The sequence below is a fragment of the Lithobates pipiens genome, unplaced genomic scaffold (genome assembly GCF_037356315.1).
Source record: "Lithobates pipiens isolate NorthernLeopardFrog02 unplaced genomic scaffold, aLitPip1_a1.2 Scaffold_16, whole genome shotgun sequence".
Lineage (NCBI taxonomy): Eukaryota > Metazoa > Chordata > Amphibia > Anura > Ranidae > Lithobates > Lithobates pipiens.
Window position 1 is genome coordinate 331,173,041 of NW_027507748.1, and position 22,236 is coordinate 331,195,276.

Here is a 22,236-nt window from a genome sequence, read left to right on the forward strand (position 1 = left end):
GAACTCTATTCACCACATCATTATTTGAATTTGCTATTTGGTCATTCAATTACTTTTTTGCACTTGGCACTTTAATCTAGGAATGTGGTTTAATTATTGCATTGTATGATTCATTTTGCACATGATTCATATGCCAATATTTTTTGTTTTAGCACTACACCATGTGTTACTATTACATTTTGTGTTAGCTGCTTTGAGTTGTTATTTCCGGTTAGCGCACTAATCTCACCCTATTTATACCAACCAAATTAATCTGTCCAACAGTATGCGTTAAAAACAGGGGTTTAGTTAGCACACATTTGCAAACGCATGTGTAAGCTGCAAGGCCCCTTCACGGCACCCTGTATTACTTGCAGTCCTAACCCTTCCCCACAGTGGAAGCACATGCATTCTACTGGATAGATAAGGGGTGGAAGGAGGGGGGGGGCAGGAGGTAGCCCAATCCTCCTTAAAGGCACAGGGGCACATTGGACACCCAGCACATAGCACAATTACAGCAAATGGGGCCCAGTGTTTTCACTCACCAAATTTACACTAGTAACAAACAGATAGCTCCTGCCCCCATGTATAACACAGTGTAAATGGTGTACATTTGGCGAGGGGACACACAAGGCCCCTTTTGCTGCCAGTGTTCAATGTGCTCCTGTGTCTTTAAAGGGGATTGGGCTACCTCTAGGCCCACCTGCCCTTTATCCATTAGAATGCATGTGCTTCCGCTGTGGAGACTCTCATAAATTTCAAGTGTTAGGACTGCAAGTAATACAGGGTGTCATGAAGGGGCCTTGCAGCTTACTCATGCCTTAGCACACATTTGCAAACGAAATCCTTTTTAACTGATACTGTCAGACTGTTAAATGGTTGGTGAGTGCAGTAATAAACACTTTCATACTATATACTGTATATATTTAGGAAAGGGCTTGGAGAAGGCTCCAGTAACACATTGGTGTAGGAGCAGCACTGAAAAGAAAAGAAGAAAGTCTAAAGAAAAAAGTCCTGGATCTCCCCACACCGCTGAGGGCATCTTTATTGATATAATAAAATCCAATACAGTCACTTCATCCATCCAAAAGAAACAGGGAGAAGCAGTAACGTGTTTCACACCGTGTTGTGGTACTTAATCATAGCTATGATTAAGCACCACCACATGGTGTGAAAAACGTTAGCTCTCAGCGATGCTCTCAGCGGTGTGTGGCTGTCCAGGACTTTTTTCTTTCTTCCAAGTTCGTGCAGAGCCAGCACCTGCGAGTTCATAATAGGGCGGGTGTTTTTCAACAGAACCAGCTCTCTTGCTGTAACTGTAGTGCGAGCTGCTAGTATATCTAACATCCCCCCCTCCAGACTGGCAATGCTGCTGTCCAACGATGCATCCAGAGTGGGGGGCATCTAATGTAGGAAATTGCGTTGCTAGCCAGATCACCACGTGAAAACAGAGGGGAAAAAAGCCTAAAAAAGAAAACGAATGCAGCTACCACATCTAATGATTGGTAAGCTGCAATATATTACATTTTTAGTTTTGCGTTTAATGTCCCTTTAAGGTCCAGTGGGAGATGGCAGCTCTTTGATATGTGTTTCTTAATTCCAGTAAAACTATAATGTGTTTTCTATGTTTCTTTTTCAAATCCGTGATTATTTTTTATTAGCACCTATGTTTAACATGCAGAAAATCGTGTTAAGGTAATTTACATCTAATAACAGTTAAATGACACTTTGCTACAATGTAAAGTAGTGAGTGTAGAACTTGTATAAGGCCCCTTTCACACATGCGGAGGATATGTCCGTATTTCATCCATCCGTTTGCGGATGAAATACGGGCATACATTCATCCCTATGGGATAGCGGGTGTCTGCGGATGAGCATCCGCAGACACCCGCTATTGTCCGCCTCCGCAACTGTCCGATTCTGCAGACAAAGGAAAATCCTATTTTTCTGTCCGTCTGCAGAGCGGATCGGATGAACACAGACAGACGGTCCGTGCTCATCCGATCCCCATAGAGGAGAGTGGAGAGCTGACAGGGCGGTCCCTGCACAGTGTGCGGAGACCGCCCTGTCCGCCGCCGGCTCAGCGGGGACAATGGAGCGATCCCCGCTGAGCGAGCGGATCATCACGGGGCGGATCATTACTGATCCGCCCCGTGTGAAAGAGGCCTAACAGTGTAAATTTGCTGTACCCTCAAAATAACTCAACACACAGCCATTAGAGTGGAACTTTCCATATATTAAATCTTCTGCCCTTGCTGTTTTAACTTTGGATAGTATTTAATTTCAGCCAGTAAATACCTTAGACAGCCCACTTCCTGTTTCTTGTCTGGTAAAAAGTTTAGGTTTATGACATTATGCACAGCTCTCTCACTGACGTGAGTTTGCCAGGAAGGGAAAAAGGATGAGTCATAAGAGGGCCAATGAGAGCTGCAGAGCTGGAGGTGTACCTCTGTGTGTGTAAATACAGGAAGTGAACAGGCAGCAGCTTCAGCTGCCCACAGTTAAAATAGATGCCGCCAGACTTAGTGGAAGGGGGATTCTGCAGCATATTTGGCTAGTACAGAATCACAGTATATACTTAGGAGTACACCCCTAAGTGAAAATGTCCAAATTGGGCCCAATTAGCCATTTTTCCTCCCCGGAGTCATGTGATTGTTAGTGTTACAAGGTCTCAGGAGTGAATGGGGAGCAGGTGTATTAAATTTGGTGTTATTGCTCTCACTCTGTCATACTGGGCACTGGAAGTTCAACATGCCACCTCATGGCAAAGAACTCTCTGAGGATCTAAAAAAAAGAATTGCGGCTCTACATAAAGATGGCCTAGACTAAAAGAGATTGTCAAGACCCTGAAACTGAGCTGCAGAAATGTGGCCAACACCATACAGCGGTTTAATAGGACAGGCTCCACTCAGAAAAGGCCTTATCATGGTCGACCAAAGAAGTTGAGTGGGGGGGCGTGGCTAACCACCAAGCGGTATGGCAGCTTGATTCCTCAGCTCCTGCACCGAACGGAATAAACGGACTGATACAGCACCGATCGAGATACCGAAATGATCTCAGCGGATCCTCACACCCGGGGGAACCCGACCGGAGGCTCTCGGAAACGAAAGGACCTCAAACCACCGAAGAAACTGACCGAATTCTTTGCGCTCCCTCATGGAGAAAAGATCCAAGATGGCGCCCGCGGCGCCTCACAGCACGCAGGCTCACAACGTTCGGCGGCTTCTTACACAGACCTCCCGGACGCAACGGACGATCTCACGGCTCCTCCACGAGAATCTGCCAGTTCCCTGCCTTCTTCGGGGACATCTTCTACCTCAAACAGCCCTGCTAAATCGCGGATCCGTTTAGAACCTTCGGATCCGGACCTGGAGGTAAGGCCTTCCCAGGACCAACCACTGCCTTTACCCTCCCCTGCTTCCCCCATAGCTTCTTTCCCCACTTCTAATCAACCAGTCATAGATACTATGCTGAAAGAGATGCTGATCTCCCTGCACAGCTCCCTTCATCATGACATCTCCTCTATGTTCACTGTCTTTCAAACCAAACTGCTTCACACAGGCCGCAAGTTAGACAGAGTTGAAACCCAAATGGGAGCTATGACTGAAACGGTTAATGACCTAGTTGATGCCTACGATCACACGAAAGATGAGCAAAAATGGCTGCGGGCCAAAATGGCAGACCTCGAGGACCGCTCGAGGCGCAACAATGTAAAAATCAGAGGCATACCTGAATCCATACTTCCTACTGACCTGAATTCATATGCCCGGCAGCTCATTTCCACAATTTTGCCTGATCTACCACAGATTGAAACTATAGTCGATCGCATCCACCGCTTACCAAAACCGCCACACTTACCGCCTGAGGTACCTCGCGACACCTTGATGAGAATCCATTTTTATCATACTAAAGACATGCTACTTGCTCAATCCAGACGCATGGGTCAACTCCCACCCCCCTATGCGAAGCTCCAACTCTTTGCTGATATCTCCCAATATACTCGGCAGCAGAGACGACAACTTCAAACCATAACCAAACCACTCAACAATCACAGGATTCCCTATCAGTGGGGTTTCCCTACAAAGTTGGTGGTTACCAAAAATGGTACCCGCCACAACATCCACACAGTGGAAGAGGGCATCAAACTGCTCCGCACCTGGGGCATACTCCCAGAGATCGCACCTACTGGCTCACAGCCATCTGCACTGTTCCCTCAGAACTACAACGACCATCAATGATCCAACATGATCCAATGACTGCAAGATCGGTGCTGCACCACCTCTACTGGTTATTTGTAATCCACTCGGTGCCTGCTCGTTGTACTTAGTTCACGGACTTTTCCCCAGGTTTGATCGGTAGTCCTAGTCACACTGCTGATCCCTCCCTACCTCCCCTCAGGTTTCACCACCGGTTATCTCTCCATCAGCTCATTCTTTGCCCTTAACCATCTCCTTTTTCTTTTTCTTTTTGTCTTCCACCCTCTCCTACCTGTTCTGTTGTATTAGCAAGACCATCTACCTTGAACCTCTACGAAGGACTACGTCCTCATCCTCTTTACGCAATCCGTGAGATCCAGGACTAGTAACTGTAAGTACTGCTTTAATTGCATATACCACCACTCTCCCTCCACACTATGCCCAAATTTTTGTCCCTTAATGCTAAAGGCCTCAACCATCCGGCCAAAAGAAAGTCCCTCTGGCGTACGGCTCGAGACTCTCACTGTGATGTGCTTTGTGTTCAAGAAACACATTTCAAAAACTCTGCAGAACCTACTTGCTCCCACAGATCATTTCCCCACATCTTCAAGGCCTCTGGTCCTGAAAAAAGAAAAGGGGTGTTGATTGCCATCAATAACACTTGCTCATTTACCCTTCATGACACCATACAGGATCCAGACGGCAGATACCTTGCAATAGCTTGTGACTTAAACAACACCAGATGCACTATTGTTACTCTGTATGCTCCAAACAAACGACAAATCCGCTTCCTCTCTAAATTAATGAAGAAAATCAACAGATTCAAACAAGGCCAGTTGATAATCTGTGGAGACTTCAATCTGGTACCCGACTCCTCCATAGACTCCTCTTCCCAATCCAACAGGTTGACCTCCCCTATGGGTTCTTTTATTCGCTCCCATGATCTTTTTGACGTCTGGCGATGCCATCACTCCACTGAAAGAGACTACTCTTATTTCTCCCCCCGTCACAACTCCTACACCAGGATTGATTATTTCCTAGTGGACAAATGGACCTTACCTAAAATTTCCTCATCTACAATAGACACCATTACGTGGTCAGATCACGCACCAGTTACCATTTCCCTAGAAGACTCATCTTCACGCTCTCGAACCAGACTTTGGAGAGCTGACGCGGCGATCATCGCTTCTCCAACCCACTCCTCTTACATCAGAGACTGTCTAGTCGAATTCTTCAATAATAATGTTGGTACTGTTACTGATAATACTGTCCTTTGGAATGCCCATAAGGCATTCATTCGGGGTATACTCATACAAATAGGTGCTAGAGAAAGGAGGAAGAGATCACAGCGTCTAAACCTACTCACTTCAGAAATTAGCAAGCTTGAACACCTAAACCAATCCGCTCCCTCCCCAACAACTAAAGCTAAATTAGATGCCCTCAGATTGGAGCTCAGATCCCACCTCCTACAGGCGTATGAGAAAGCCCACAATTATTTTAAAGCAACCCACTATTCTACCGGAAATAAAGCGGGCAAACTTATGGCAAATAGAATTAAGGGACACCATGCTAAATCCAAAATTACCCATCTATTCCACCCTACTTCCAAACAAAAACGACTTGACCCCCAATCTATTGCAGATGCATTCAGTCACTATTACAATACCCTCTATAACTTAATAGATGACGCCTCTGTTGTCCAACCCTCGCTGCCAGACATCCAATCCTTTCTTCAGGAAATTAACCTACCAAAATTATCACCAGACCAACTGGCTTCCTTAAATACCCCTTTCACAGCCTCGGAAGTCGAATCCGTGATCAAAGCTCTCTCGTCCAACAAATCACCTGGCCCAGATGGTCTTACTAGCAATTATTATAAACAATTTAGCTCCACTTTATCTCCCTTCCTAACTTTAGTATGTAATGACGCTGCCTCTTCCTCCTCCCTCCCACCAGAAATGTTACAAGCCTTAATTGTCACTATACCGAAGCCAGGCAAGGAACCAACCCAAGCACAAAACTTCAGACCAATATCCCTTTTGAACATAGACACAAAGATTTACGCCAAGTTGATTGCCAACCGATTGTTAGAAGTTATGCCCCTCCTGATCCACCAGGACCAGTCTGGTTTCACCAAGGGCAGGCAGGCATCTGACGCCACAAGGAGAATTATCAATATAATTCACAAAGCCGAGACTAGTCGAGCGCCTTCTCTGCTCCTTTCCTTGGACGCGGAGAAGGCGTTCGATAGGGTCCACTGGTTATATCTCCGAGCCACTCTATCTAAATTCGGATTTCAAGGTCCGATCCTCTCAGCCATTATGGCCCTGTACTCCACCCCCTCTGCACGGGTATATACCTCTGAAATGCTATCCACACCCTTTTCCATTTCAAATGGCACACGCCAAGGCTGCCCACTATCCCCCTTCATCTTCAATCTAGCTATGGAACCCTTGGCGGAGCATGTCCGTCAAGCTCACTCCATCTCCGGTTTTAAAATTGGAGAAATCGAGCATAAGATAAACTTGTTTGCAGACGACGTAATATTGATGATCACGAACCCCCAATCCTCCCTGGCTTCAATTCAACTCCTTTTGCACAGATTTAGTAATGTATCTTATTATAAGGTCAATGAACACAAATCCTACATACTGGACCTGGGCATAGATGCTATCACTAGCAATATCCTACGCAACATGTATCCTTATCCTTGGGCTGATAACGGTATCCCGTACTTAGGGATTACACTAACCAAATCCACTAGATCTCTCTTCTTGTCTAACTATACAGAAGCAAAACAAATGCTCCTCTCTGAATCCAACAAACGTACTAAATATGAATTCTCCTGGGCTGGCCGCCTGGCAGCATTTAAAATGATGGTCCTGCCAAGACTCCTCTACATCTTTAGGGTACTCCCCATCCCACTCTCAGCCTCATACCTTACATCCCTGCAATCTATCTTGAACCATTTTGTATGGCAAGGAAAGAACTCTAGATGCAACCTAGCTAAACTTATTAAACACAGATCTAAAGGTGGGATGGGATTCACAGATCAAGATTACTACTTGGCCACAATTTTATCTCAGATGAAAGATTGGCTGCTGCCCTCCCCCATTATGCTTTGGGGATCCATTGAGAATGCAGACACACCAGGCCCAAACCTCCGAGATTGGCTATTTAGCACAACCTCCACTACTACCTTCTCACGACACTATTCCCCTCCTATTCAAGCTTCCATCAAAGCTTGGAAGATACTACATCTCACCACATGGTCCCAACTCCCGACCAAACAAATTCACATCCCTCTCAACACTCTAAAACACCTCACGCCAGACTTAATAATTCCAATAGAAGTTACATCTAAAATGTCCTCTACCCTGGAGCTTCGCTCCGTACTACATAACAAATCCTTCCATCAAATTAGCTTAGCTCTCGGTGCCCCCACCAAGGATTTCCTGACATATCATAGGCTACGAACATGCCTTTTAACACATCCCTCACTAGAAGGAGCTATTCCTGTGAATATATGGAAATATTTTTTTTCTCCTAATTCCTCTACCAAGGGAGTCGCCCTCATCTACTCCACACTGCAGGAAAAATGTACCTTTCACAAATTCAAACCCCTCCTTGACTGGGAATCTGACTTACAACTCCAATTCTCAGACCAACAATGGATTGCTGCAATAAATTCTGTATACAAGGCCACTTCATGCACCGCACTCTGGGAACTCTCCCAAAAAACACTTATGAGATGGTACCTGACCCCCCATAGAATTGCCAAATTCCACCAACCCACCTCCCCAAATTGTTGGAGAAACTGCGGTGACTCAGGCACCCTACTACACATTCTTTGGTCCTGTCCCCTAATTTGCACGCTCTGGGAAGACATTCAAGCCTTGCTCAGAGAACTTTTACACTTTTCTATTGTTTTATCTCCCCAACTAGCCATTCTTAACCTAACGATTGAAGACCTGATTCCAGCCCATCGACATGTGCTCACTCACGTCCTCTTAGCCACAAAACTCCTTCTGACTAGGAACTGGAAAACGAATAACACCCCACTCAGAGCCGAAGTTATCAATCTAGTCCAAACTCACTTTATATATGAAACCACTCTAGCCAAGTCTACGACCAAACACTCCTCTGTTACACACCTTTGGTTCCCATGGTCCTCCTGGTACAATGCAAACTGTTAATGCTGATGATTCAACTGTCTATTTCCTGATGATCTTGCTACTCTTCCCCCCCCCCCTCCTCCCCTATCTCCTTTTTTTTTTTTTTTTTACCCCCCCTCCCCGAGTTACCCCCTTGTCTTTCTTTATCCACCGTTGTCCACCAACGACACTCCTTCGAACTGTTGCTTCCTTTGAAGCTGTTTTTTTACGATTTGCATTATTAGTTGTTATTTTAATTACACTTTCATTCCCTGTACGTACTGTTTTGGTTAATTGTGACTCATGTCATTCTTTTACGTACTTCCTATCTATAAATCTATTTCTCTGTCACTGTATAACTTGTACACTGTGAAAATTCAATAAAAATTATTTTGAAAAAAAAGAAGTTGAGTGCACGTGCTCAGCGTCATTACCAGAGGTTGTCTTTGGATAATAGATGTATGAGTGCTACCAGAATTCTTATAGAGGTTTAAGGGGTGGGAGGTCATCCTGTCAGTGCTCAGACTATATGCCGCACGCTGCATCAAATTGGTATGCATGGATGTTGTTCCAGAAGGAAGCCTCTTTTAAAGATGATGCACAAGAAAGCACGTAAACAGTTTGCAGAAGACAAGCAGACCACATAGCATGGATTACTGGAACCATGTCCTGTGGTCTGATGAGACCAAGATAAATGTATTTGGTTCAGATGGTGTCAAGCCTATGTGGCGGCAACCAGGTGAGGAGTACAAAGATAAGTGTGTCTTGCCTACAGTCAAGTATGGTGGTTGGCGTGTCATGGCCTGGGGCTGCACGAGTGCTGCCGACACTGGGGAGCTACAGTTTATTGAGGGAACCATGAATGCCAACATGTACTGTGACATACTGAAGCAGAGCATGAACCCCTCCCTTCGGAGACTGGGCCGCAGGGCAGTATTCCAACATGCTAACAACCCCAAACACACCTCCAAGATGACCACTGCCTTGCTAAAGAAGCTGAGGGTAAAGGTGATGGACTGGCCAAGCTTGTCTCCAGACCTAGACTCTATTGAGCATCTGTGGGGCATCCTCAAATGGAAGGTGGAGGAGCGCAATGTCTCTAACATCCACCAGCTCTGTAATGTCATCATGGAGGAGTGGAAGAGGACTCCAGTGGCAACCTGTAATGCTCTGGTGAACTCCATACCCAAGAGGGTTAAGGCAGTGTGTACTCACTTTTGTTGCCAGTGGTTTAGACATTCATGGCTGTGTGAGTTATTTTTAGGGGACAGCAAATGTACACACATTTTTGTTATACAAGCTGTATACTCACTACTTTACTTGAAGCAAAGTTTTATTTCTTCAGTGTTGTCACATTGAGATATAATAAAATATTTACAAAAATGTGAGGGGTGTACTCACTTTTGTTAGAAACTATATAACAGAAGCACATGAACTCAATGACACATATTCAATGAACATGTTTCTACTTATACAATAAAGTCTACCAGGGAATATGAATGCTTAGCAGATGTGAATAGGAATTACTCACAATTGAACTATAATTTATCTCTTCCATAATCAGCTAAATGTGCTAGATTAATCAGTGTGATTCAATTGCTGTTATCTATCTTCATTATTTTTTACGTTGTATTGACACATGCTATATGTTAAAGGGTCAAACTACCACGTAATATTCTGCAGCCAACTAAGAGATTTATTCTATAATGAAGAATAATGCCATAAGTGTATTCAGACCAGGGCAGGAGTAGCAACTGGGAAATATGGATCACAGTCCCAGACTTAAAAAAAATAAGAAAGAAGTATAATATCCTGCAGCTTGTGTTTAATCAGAAAAAAATATTTTATTGTGCATAAAGTTACTAAAGGTAAAAAGATTTGTAAAAGTCGTAAAGTATTATATACAAAGTTAAATGTTGAAGTAGAATAAACCAGTTGCACAAGTTTAATATCATGCATAGGAACATCTTTTAAAGAATGAACAAAAATCGGAGCACATACATCACCTGAAATGTGTACCATTCGTAAATGTGCAAGGAGAGAATAGCATCCCAAACAAGAAAATGATTCAGAACGGCATTCACATTAAATAAAGTGCTAATCTGTATTCCCATACCTGCCTGGAAATTCGAGAGCCGCATACTCCTGCTTTCACACCTAGACCTGGAGCAGTCTGGTGAGAACTAGTTGAGGAGGGGCTACCTCTGGATTCTCCTGCCCTTCCTGCCATATTTTAGTAAATTTGCCCGCCACATTTCTGTGCTGGTATGCAATTTTTTTCCTTAACAATTATTGTATTCCTACCTGTTTTTATTTTAATTATTGTATTCACCTGTTGTATCCATTGGGCAGATGTGGGTGCTTAAGGAGAGTCAAAACCTCGCAATCAACTTTCTAGCAAGGTAAAACAATCTAATCAAGTCAACATAAGTAGAAGGAGAGTATAGCTCCTCCTCAAGACCGCCCAACAGACAAGTAATCAGATCCATGGTAACTGTAAGTGGTAAACTTTATTAATGGTCTCAGTGACCTCATTCCAGTTGCGTACTAATTTGGGGCATTTCCAGAGATGATGGATCAGAGAATCCTAATGTAGCTAACCTGCAGCTTGTGTTTGATTCCTATTTTGTTACGTATGTTTACTGGCCCAGGGCAGCACACAGCTCCTTCTATCTAAGGATAATGCCGCGTACACACAATCAAATTGGTCCGGCAAACAATCTTTATAACGAACGGACTTGGCGACACACGGACACTCTGAAAGTCCAGCGATTTCTAACGCGATGACGTACAGCGCGTACGATGGGACTAGAAAAACTAAGTTCAATAGCCAGTAGCCAATAGCTTCCTTCTCATACTTGCTTCAGAGCATACATCATTCTTAGTCCGCCGGACTAGCACACTGACGAACGGATTGTCCGCTGAAAGACAAGTCTGGCGGACAAATTTCGAGTCAAAACTACTTTCTAAGTCCGCCAGACTTTACGATGAAAAAGTCAGCTGGAGCCCACACACGATCGAATTGTCCGGCAGACTAAGTCCACCGGACAATCTGATCGTGTGTACACGGCATTAGTCAACTAAAAGGGGGGGGGGGGGTTCTATTTCAGTTGTAAAAAAAATGTTATCTTATAATTTGACCAATGGGTTCTAGCAGGGAATATTTTGGGGTGTTGGGAATGTATTAACATTTTTCTAAAACACAGAAAAGGGAAGGAGAGATTACATTATGGGGCAATTTTACAAATAATGATTGCTGGAATTCTAATTTAAAGTGTCAGTACAACAATAAGTGACATTTTTATTATAATTAGGGAGGATAAGTATATCTCTGGCTTATATATTTTTTTTAATACTCCAACAGCATGTTTTCTGTGCCATAATTCCTGACTATGTTTCTGTCCACAGGCTTTTTCTTTTTACATGTTTTAACTACTACGGCTGCATTCTCCATGTTGGAAAATAAATTACAAAATCCAGAGAAAGACAGAGAAGGTGGCAACCCCTCATAATGTTAACAGCAGATTTAAAGCGCAGAACACAAGCACAGAGATCCTACCAATAGAAAGTCCAAATAATATAAGAAACTATCCATTATCTACCACAAATCCCTGAAAGGGGGAGTCCAGAAGGTGGGTGAGGAGGTGATAAATGTTTGGATGTTCTTACTGGAGTGTTCTGCTTCTGGAAGGCAGCTAGAATGCACCGAAGAATTACAGGAAGAAGTTTGTTAAAGGATTTTTACTGGAGGGAACTGCCCTGAAGACCTGGCTTGGAGAAGGATCTTTTGTCTCACTGAGGAACTATCTGTCGAAGCTGGGTGGCAGACAGCTCATAGGACATTGTACATAAGACCTGGTTTTGGAACGTTAATGCATGCCTGATACTATAAGAATTTGTGCTAAGAAGTCAGTCCTTTCATTTATTCTAATATTGTTTGAAGTATCCTGAACCTTTTCCTAAACTCCTCTCCTGTTCCAAGTTATTCGACAATAAATTCTGAAAAGACATCCCCTAGACAGAGCCTGTATTGTCAGTGTCAATCTATCTGTTTTGCAGCCTCTGTACTTGCAAGGGAGAACTTGGGTTATTGTCAGCAGTCCTTATGGCGGTGAGCACTACATATACTACATGACCACTGTCTAAATGTTTGCTCTTAGGTTGCTCACCACTTAAGGGCTGGATTCAATGTATGTGATTACACGGAGGGCCGCATTCACCTGCTAAAAAATGAAGGTAATTATAAACCTAACATAATAATCAAAATTTCTGGGAAGTGGGGGTCTCCGTCATATACTCAGTGACCACTATTCATGTGCCCCGGACAGTAGAGGTCTGTTTGCTGGGTTTGGTGGACACCCTGGCTCATCTTCGTGCCTCCAGGACGCTGATAGGATTACTATTGTTCTACGCAAGGAAAATGATTCTTCTCCAATGGAAATCCCCATCTGCTCCAACCCTTACCTTGTGGAAAAAAACAAATTAATGTCAATTCTACCAATGTACAAGGCCACCTATTTAGCGAGAGGATGTCCTAAAAAATTCCACAAGGTTTGGAACATTTGGGTAAAGGACATGTCTACTAATGCTGACCCTGAATCTCCTAATTAGTAGATTGCATGTATTGTATTGGAGTATTGGAGCATGTAGTCTTATGCACTACTGTTAAGATTTTATTTTTTATATTGTTTGTTTTATTGTGATGTATGCGGACCGAGCCTGGGTATGCCCGATGAGCTTTGTTTTATACCTAAACTTGAAACCCAATAAAAAAATGAGCAAAAAAATAATATCTTAACATAGTAATAATAGTACAGGTTTACCTCATTTTACTAATACAAAGCTTTACATTACACAGCCCCCTGCAACTCTGAACTCCTTTACATTACACAGCCCCGCACCTCTGGACTCCTTTACATTACACAAGCCCCCCCACAGCTCTGGACTGCTGCACAATACACAGCCCCCCCCCCCCCCCGCAGCTCTGGACCCTGCATGTTACATAGCCCCCCTGCAGCTCTGGACCCCTGCATGTTACACAGTCCCGTCCCACAACTCTGGACCCCTGCACATTACACAGCCCCCCAGCTCTGGATTCCTGCATGCTAAAGAGCCCCAACTCTGCCCTTTCCTACCTTACTCATGCAGAGGGAGAGACACAGCAGAACTGAGCAAAAGGGCGGTAACTGCTGGAGTTATTTTTTCATTCAGACCACCTAGCAACCAATCGCCTGATGATTAACTTAAAATGTTAACTCCAGCAGTCCTGTTCTGGTCCTCTATATAGCACTGCTCCTTTGTCACACTCTCTCTCTCCCCTGTGGCCCAGGAGACAGTGTTTTCTGTCTCCTGCTCCACTCTGCTGTGAGCAGCAGAGTCAATCTGCACCTGGCCCAGGCACCCCTGCACCTTGTGATAGCTCACCTCTCTCTCTTTCTGCCCTGTCACAGCACTGATGTGCTGCCTGAACACGTGCTGTTGTCATGGCTTACCTCGCGGGGGGACGCCAGCCTGACATGAGTCAGACATTTAGCGTCAGGGGGCTGGGTAAGGGCTGTAGGTTGCTGACCCCTGCTTTAGATGGTACACCATTTGGACTTCAGCACACTTTTCTCAGCAAGGGGATTTCTTGTAAAGTATGAACTGTTTCACTTCCATGACATGATGATCTGTCAACAATGCTTAAAATAAAATCCATTAAAAAAGCTTTAGTTACTTGATTTTACAAGATTGATATGCAGCCTAAATGATGGTGACAAAGCTTAGAGCAAATCGGTAAATAGCAGCTAGTCTGCTTGATTCTTGCCACTTAATTTGGGATGTTAAGGTTCCAAACCTTGAATAAGGTCAATATAGGAATGACAAAATATAGGTTGAACTAGATGTACTGTACATGTGTCTTTTTTTCAACCTAACTATGTAACTATGCAAAACAAACCATCTGTCTTGGGGTTGAAAATGACAGATTCATGTATGAAGTCCACTCTCACATATGTTGCTGTTTTCTTCAGAGAGGGATGTGACTTTGAAAGGCATCTGGAAGCTACTATCTTTTGAAGGACCTGCCATCACTTTTCTGTGAAGCTGCGAAAACTGCTATTTAAAGTTCTTAAATTTAGAACCAAAAGCCACAGATTTTCTATATAGGAAACTCTTTAATTAGGCATCTCTATATTTTATAATCACAAGGCCTTGTGTTAATTTGGTCTTCTCAAAATTACAGAACTCTAAAGCCCCGTACACACGAGCGGACTTTTCGACATCCAAACTCCGACGGACTGAGTCCGTCAGACTATCCGATCGTGTGTGGGCTGCAACGGACTTTAGCTCCGCTAAAGTCTGACGGACTTTAGAAATGAAGCATGCTTCAAATTTTCCCGACGGAACTCCGCCGGACCCGGTCCCCTTCGAAAAATTCGCTCGTGTGTGTGCTACTCCGACGGACTAAAACCGACGCTAGGGCAGCTATTGGCTACTGTCTATGAACTTCCTACGTCGAATCCAGTCGTACGTCATCACGTTCGACTCCGTCGGAGTTTGGTGTGATGGTGTGTGGTCAAGTCCGTTCGGTCGAAAAGTCCGCCAGAACTCCGTCGGAACTCCGTCTGAACTCTGGCGGAACTCCTTTGGAGGTCTGTCAGACTTAATCCCTCTCGTGTGTACGGGGCTTAAGATCACCTCTATCATTGTTTTTTAATGATAGTACACATAGATTAATTAATTAGTAAAAAAGTGCTTTTTTTTTAAACAATTATCTGTGGTTCTTTCTTGCATGCATATATATTTTACAGATAGTAAATCTAAAGCCAAAACAGTTTTGTTTCTTTTTTTTTACATAGTTGTCTTCTGGGAGACACACAGGTCCCAGAAGACAGCAGGAACCAGTGGGATCGCGCGAGTTGCGCATGTGCAGTAGGGAACCAGGAAGTGAAGCTGCAAGGCTTAACGTCCTGATTCTCTTACCGAAGATGGTGGCGCCACCACCCGAGAGCCGAGGGACGGGTCAGCTTCGGGTGCCGACATCGTGGGCGCCCTGGACAGGTAAGTGTTCTTATTTTAAAAGTCAGCAGCTGCAGTATTTGGATAAATACTAAAATTAGGCGGAACGCCGCTTTAAATCCCCTTTCTTCCCCATTCTGATGCTCGGTTTGAACTATAGAAAGTTATCTTTACCACGTCTAGATGCTTAAATTAATTGAGTTGCTAACGTGATTAGCAATTTGTGTTACCAAGCAATTGAACAGGTGTACCTAATAAAGTGGCTGGTGAGTACATATGCATGCACACACTGTTGTAAATATAAAACATAGACGGTATCACTGTGGATGGTGTCAGTAGAGCGGTGGAAGTGTCAGTAGGGCAGAGGTTGGTGTGAGTAGGACAGTGGATGATATCAGTCAGTAGAACAGTGCAGGGGCGGACTGAACATTCGGGCACTTGGGCACTGACCGAGGGCCCCATGCCACTATGGGGCCCCAACAGGGTTGTCAGCCTCAGTAAAACCAGGGACAGATGATAAAAATCTGTGTATTGTTACATCTGTCTCTAAAATGTCTGACACCGACATAATTTTGATGTAAAATTTTGGAGTCTATAGCTGCTCCGCCCCTCCACTACCTCCTCAGCCAATTGGAACACAGTGTACATGCCCCCTTCCCCCAATGCGGCTTCTTTGAATACAAAGCGGGAGAAGCTGACATCTGGAGGAGAGGAGAGGAGAGGGAGGTGGGGACACAACCTGCAGTGTGGGATGGACTTCAGGCTGAAACAAGGTAAGCTGACTAACTTGGCTGAGTTAAATGTAGTTTTATCAGTGCTTTTTCTGGTGAGCAGAAGGGGGAGAGCTCTGATGTCTCTGATGCTGTTAGATCATTTTTCTGTGTGTAAGAAGTGCACTTCTCCTGGGGGAAGGATGTTCTGAACTTCTCCCCCAATCTCTGCTACATCTCCCTACTGATTACCTGCCCACCAATACACAGGCACATCATCCCCCTCTCCCGTATTACCACCAAATGTGTCTGTGAGCTGCTGGGGCACAACAAGTCCCAGCATGTCAGGAGAGCAGGGCAGCAGAAGTGTGTTAGGCTGATTTCTAGATGAAAAGTGCTGGTGTGTGTATACTGTGTGTGTATGTATGTGCTTAATGCATGTGTGCGTGTGTGTGTGTGTGTGCGGTCTGTGTATACTGTCTGTCTGTATACTATGTGTGTGTCTGTGTGTATACTGTGTCTGTATACTGTGTGTGTGTGTGTATACTGTGTCTGTATACTGTGTGTGTGTATATTGTGTCTGTACACTGTGCGTGTCTGTGTGTATACTGTGTCTGTTTACTGTGCGTATACTGTGCATGTGTGTGTCAGTGTGTATACTATGTCTGTATACTGCATGTGTATACTGTGTGTGTCTGTATACTGTGCGTGTCTGTGTGTATACTGTGTCTGTTTACTGTGCATGTCTGTGTATATACTGTGCATGTGTGTGTGTGTCCGTGTGTATACTGTGTCTGTATACTGCGTGTGTATACTGTGTGTGTCTGTATACTGTGTGTGTGTGTATACTGTGTGTGTGTGTATACTGTGTCTGTATACTGTGCATTTCTGTGTGTATACTGTGCATGTGTGTGTGTCTGTGTGTATACTGTGTCTGTATACTGTGTGTATATACTGTGTGTGTGTGTCTGTATGCTGTGTGTGTGTATACTGTGTCTGCATACTGTGCTTGTCTGTGTGTATACTGTCTGTATAGTGTGCGTGTCTGTGTGTATACTGTGCGTGTGTCTGTGTGTATACTGTGCGTGTGTATGTGTCTGTGTGTATACTGTGTGTGTATACTGTCTGTGACTGTGTGTATACTGTGTATGTCTGTGTGTATATTGTGTCTGTGTGTATACTGTGTGTGTGTGTGTCTGTGTATATACTGTGTCTGTATATTGTGTGTGTCTGTATACACTGTGTGTCTGTGTTTGTATAAGGGTGTGTGTGTGTGTGTTTATGCTGTGTCTGTATACTGTGTGTGTGTCTGTGCATGTCTGTGTGTATACTGTGCATGTCTGTGTGTGTGTCTCTGTATGCTGTGTGTGTGTGTCTGTATATACTATGTCTGCATACTGTGCGTGTATCTGTGTGCGTGTATACTGTGTCTGTATACTGTGCATGTCTGTGTGTATACTGTGTGTGTGTGTCTGTGTCTGTATACTGTGTGTATGTATACATGTCTATATACTGTGTCTGTATACTGTGTGTGTGTCTGTGTCTGTATACTGTGTGTGCGTGTGTCTGTATACTGTGTGTGTGTCTGTGTCTGTATACTGTATGTGTGTGTGTGTGTGTCAGTGTCTGTATACTGTGTGTGTCTGTGCGTGTGCCCACTGCCGCTCAAAAAATGCCGCTCGAAAAATCCACTTGTTGTAATTTGGAGCCATCTGATTGGTAAACTGAGCTCCGCCTCAGATCTGGCAGCAGGTCTGGCTACACATCTGTGCAGTGACATCATGGCACACATCAAGCTTGTTTTTTCTTTCACATGCCTCAATACACAATCTGTGGCCAACACAGGAGTTCACTATTCAGCTGGCTCCAAGACTCACTTGCGTAGTTCAGAGCCTGCAGCAAGTGGATTTTTTTTAAAGCCTTTTCCCACCAGCTGCCTACCACACCAAGCACTAAGGTACAAAGGTGTGTGTAAAGGGACACCGATAAAAGGTGACATTTTGGGAGCTCTGACATAAGGTACTACTCTGGGGGCTCTGCCGTAAGGTACTACTATGGGGGCTCTGCCGTAAGGTACTACTCTGTGAAAAATTAAAGATTAATTCCTCGATTAATCGATTCATTTTTTTGATCAATCAAAATTCTTTTGATCGGTACTCCTCCCCCCCCCGTCGGCTTCCGGGTCTTCAGGGAGTTCCGTCGGAGGTGACGTCACGGACATCGATGTTACTGGACTCCCCCCCTTCCACAAGTGCCTCATTCTGCTAATGAAGGAAAGGGGGAAGAGTTCGGTGACCCTGAAGTTCTGATTGAACGTACCGCGTACGGGGAGGAGCTACGCGTTTCGTCACCCGCTGCTGCCCTACGGAACTAACACGATTGTCGGCTTTACATGCTGTGATTTTATCATCTTTATGTGAGTAGTTTTTGTTTGAACACAAAAATGTAATCTTATACTTAAGCGGTGAGCACTTAGATCTTTTCTTTCTACCCATGACCTGGTGTCCTTGCTGAGATCTAAGGAGACGTAAGAGAAGTTTATGGTCTGTGTTAACCTTTTTTATACCCGCTTGCATGACCACCTGTTTACACAGGGGTCCATGCCATAAGGTGAGAGTGATTAGTTATACCGGAGGTGGAGGGATTGTCACGCTACTGTGGGGAAAAAAATGACTTACGTCACTGCTACAGTTTGAATTTAAAATGTATTTGTGTGAACTGTGAAGTTAAGTCATGGATTGGGGAAACTAACTAGTGTCGGGTGATTGTATATAGTGTATACCACATTTACCACTGACTAATGTAGAGTTGCAATGCAAGGAGATCAGCTAAAAGTAGTTGGATCTGTATGTGCGTTATAATTAATCGAAATTAGTAGATTAATCTATTTAAAAAAAAAAAAATCAATTAATCAAACACGAAAATTTTAATCAGTAACAGCCCTAATATATATATATATATATATATATATATATATATATATATATATATATATATATATATATATATATATATATATATATATATATATATATATGATCAATACTATTACAAAATAAACATTTCAAATTCAACAAATCAAAGTTATATTTACATTTAGGGCTCTATTCATTTACTGGGATTTTTTTTCCCACAATATGTTTGCTTGATCAGCACCATGTATACATAATATCTTAGCACTGACACATAATAGGAACAATCAAGATCAGCTAAAAATTTCCATTCACTACAAAGTCAGATGGAAATCTGATGTAACCTGAATGGGCAAAAGAATGGGTCCCTTGAAAGCATAATTACATACAATTCACAAATAGCTATTAAAGTTTTCCTTTAAGTAATCCAAGCCTTTCCCGCATTGGCCGGGTAACACTTGAAAATGACTATTCCAAATAATGCATTTTAGGTAATTTATTTCAAGAGCAACCTTTTGCTTTGGTGGAAAGTGGCCTCTTACACTTGCATCTCTGTACCAAAACCAATTTAAAAGTAGACTCAATTGTCTGTTTTTTTTTTTTTTAAGTTACGTCTATTTTCCTTTCCTTTTACAGCCGTAATTTATTCTAAGCTATTCTACCTAACTAAGCTCTCTTTTAATCTTATAAAGGTGAAAAGTAGTTTGGTGTAATCTAATGATGATTATTTGTACCATGACCATCAGTGATTTTACCCTTGGGAGATCTGTGGCACCCTGTGACCTGAATGGCACAGGCAGCACCGATAAATGACAGTGATAGATAACTGTGGAATTACTTTTGATGCTCTGTTGAACATGGCTGGAGGAAACCACTAGAACATCTTTGTTACAAAATATGGTACAAATGAATTAAAACAACATAGAAAGACGTACAGGACACATTTCTAACCATTTCATTATAAGTATTACTATGTTTTGAGATATTCATTGTACCAGTTACATTTATAGCTCAGGATAGACACGCGTAAGTGACATTTAAGGGGAAAATTAGCATCTATTCTGAGGTATATTGAAGTCTGACTTTCACATTGTTTATATGTTCGCACATCTATTTTTTTGCAACTGCATTACTTATGGAAATTACCCACTAGATGAAGTGCTTGGAGGCTCTATACAATAATGCCGTCTCTCTCTCTCTCTTTGTGAAAGTAGAATTCCAGCTAAATCCTAACTAGTCTTAAAAATGCTCCCTACCCCGTTCTAAAACCTATACTAACTAACCTATGTAAAAAATATGTATTGTGTATATAACTTACCTCTTTTCAGCCTGCATCAGTCCAGTCACATGATCCCCTGTGTCCACCAATGGTGGCTGCAGGGGAATGGAGAGAGCACATGACAATGGCTGTGAAAGACGGAAGCAAGTGATGATATAACTTATCATTATAATATAACTTATAATTGTTGGTGTTCTCTCCTTTCCCCTGCAGCTGCTGCTGGCCGACACACTGGACCCTGATAACGTGACTGGAGCTGGCTGAAAATAAGTATATACATCTTGTTTACACATATTAGTTAGTATAGATGTTTGGAGGGGGGGGGGGGGGGGGTTAATATTAATTAGGCTTTAGCTGGAATTCTACTTAAAGTGGTTGTAAACCCTTACAGACCAGCCTAGATTAAGGCTTACCTGTAAGTCCAAGAAATATCTCCTAAACCTACACGGTTTAGGAGATATTTGCAAAAATACAGGCACCGCTGTCTACGGCGCATGCGCAGTAGGCAGTGGCATGCAGGCGCACTGAGCATTCCGCTGCTAACAGCGATATGCCGTTAGTGGCGGCTCCCTTGCACATGCGCGGGAGTGACATCATTGCGGCTCCAGCCAATCACAGCGCTGGAGCCACGATACACGGAAAGAAAATGGATGCTCCGTGGAAGAGGGGACAGTGGTGACATCGCAGGCTCCTGTGTCAGGTAAGTGACACATAATGGGCTACTATGCGATGCATAGTAGCCCATTATGCTTTACCTTTGCAGGGAAACAAGGAGGAAGTAAATCAGGGTTTACTTCCTCTTTAAGCATAAGATAGTAGCCGCCCAGGGAGTTCATTGCTATCAATATATCAGCTGACTCCTATTTACAGGGAGTATTAACCACTTCAGCCGAGGAAGATTTTCCTGCTCAATGACCAGCTCATTTTTTTGTGATGCAACATTGCGTCGATTTAACTGACAATTGCATTACTGTGCCCAAACAAAATTGACATTATTTTTTTTCCCACAAATAGAGTTTTTCTTTGGTGGTATTTGATCACCTCTGCGGTTTTTATTTTTTTTGCAACAGTTTTGATGAAAAACACAATTTTTTACATTTTGCTATATAAAAATCTCCAAATAATAAAAAAAAAGTCTTCCTCAGTTTAAGCCAATATATATTCTTTTACATATTTTTGGTAAGGAAAAAAAAAAAATCACAATAAGCGTATATTGATTGAGTTGCGCAAAAGTTATGGCGTCTACAAAATAGGGGATAGATTTATGGTATATATATATATATATATATATATATATATATATATATATATTTATATTTATTTTACTAGTAATGGCGGTGGTCTGCGATTTAAAATTTTTTTTTTTTTTATCGGGACTGCAATCATTACGACAGACACATCAGACACTTTGAACACTTTTTTGGGACCATTGACATTTATACAGCGATCAGTGCTATAAAAATACATTGATTACTGTACAAAGGTCACTGGCAGGGAAGGGGTTAACACTAGGGGGCGATCAAGGGGTTAATTGTGTTCCCTATGTGTGTTCTAACTGGGAGGGGGGATGTGGCTGACTAGAGGAGAAGAGATATTGTTGTGCCTACTTAGTAGGAACACCAGATCTGTCTCCTCTCCCCTGAAAGAACCAGGATTTGTGTGTTTACACACACACACACACACACACAGATTCCGGTTCTCACTTTGTCACGAGCGGTCGCGGGTGCCCGGACGTTCATTGCACAGCTGGAGGCGTCTGCAAGAGCCGATGTGCAGCTACGACGGCTCGCGCAGGGGAGCCAACCTGCCACAGTATAATTGCGGCTGGTCCGGAAATGGTTAAAGTTTATTTCCACTTCTGCAGTCAAATTTTGAGAAAACCCCACAATATAACTACACATTATGGACTAAAGTTTTTGGACCCCTGACCATAACACCTGTATGAGCTTATCGACCTCCAGCTTCAGAACCATAGGCATTAATATGGAGTTGACCCCCCCTTTCCTG